Below are 1,170 nucleotides of genomic sequence, written 5' to 3' on the forward strand. Positions count from 1 at the left end.
CCGATGCAGTTTCGCTCGACTTTTGCAGGCTGCTCTGTGTCCCGCCTCAGCCTCGGCGTCTCCATTTGCGGATGGCAAGAGGCAAGAAGGGGAAAAGAAGCAAAAGGTGTGCGGCAGTCGGGTAGGATGGTTACTATAGTGAGGAGGTTCCATGAAGGATGGAGGAAGTTGTCAGGATGCAAGCCGAGGAGAGTAGGATTGAGGAGGAGCGTGAAGAGCAGCCGAGAGACCATGAGAGAGGAAGAGGCAAGGAGGAATGAGAAGAAAAGAGAGGATAGGATGGAAGAGGAGGAGAGCAGAGGAAAGAGAGAGGAGAGAGAAGAGATAGTCAGTGAAGCACGGCTACAATCATACAGGTAGCATCAGGGCTGCTGAGAACTGATCGCAAATTGTACTTGTATTTTTACGTTTCAAGGAAAGCTATCAGCGTGGTTAGCGAGGCAGACGATAACCTTCACTGAGCTGGCACCTCGTAAGTTATTTTACATCAGAATCACCGAAGGATTCCTGATAATGCGTGACAAACACGCGCCAAAAAGATAGAAGTATAAGATTAACTAAAGATATAGTTGAGTGAATGGTTTGGGTGCGCTACACGATATACATACAGTTGATGACATGCAACAGGAACCCTGACTGACCACTCCCCTCCCCCTCACGAATGCATCTGCATCCTGTCTCGTTCCCTTGTCAGGATATTTTTTAATCGACAAAAAGCAGTCATTTTACATGCTTCCAAGCAGAAAAAACTCCCTCCACCTCCTCCCTCCAGTCTCCCAACTAGTGTTTGTACTTCCCCTTTTAAAAGGGAAGCGAGGAGGAAAAAGTCATAAACATTGGAGGCCCCATTATAGACCAGGCAAACTTTTTGTGTCTTTAACCACCCAAACTGTACACAAAGGAGGGAGTGTTTTGATCACGTGACCAAGGTTGAGGGTGGGAGTGGGGGGCGGATGGGCCCGTGACGTCATTCTGTAGGGGTGGGACCCCACACATGAGTCACCCCGCGGGCGGAAATCAGCCTTTCAGGTCTAGGAGTTAGTGTGGGCGTGTGGCAGCACATTGTGAATTGTGACAGGAAATTCCCTGCGTAGCTTTCCAGAACTCTTTGCCGATGCGTTTAAAATATCCCGTTCAGAAACATCCTCGCTTTTAGCTAAGCATATATAC

Source organism: Penaeus monodon, chromosome 20 (assembly GCF_015228065.2).
Source record: "Penaeus monodon isolate SGIC_2016 chromosome 20, NSTDA_Pmon_1, whole genome shotgun sequence".
In the NCBI taxonomy this organism is placed as follows: domain Eukaryota; kingdom Metazoa; phylum Arthropoda; class Malacostraca; order Decapoda; family Penaeidae; genus Penaeus; species Penaeus monodon.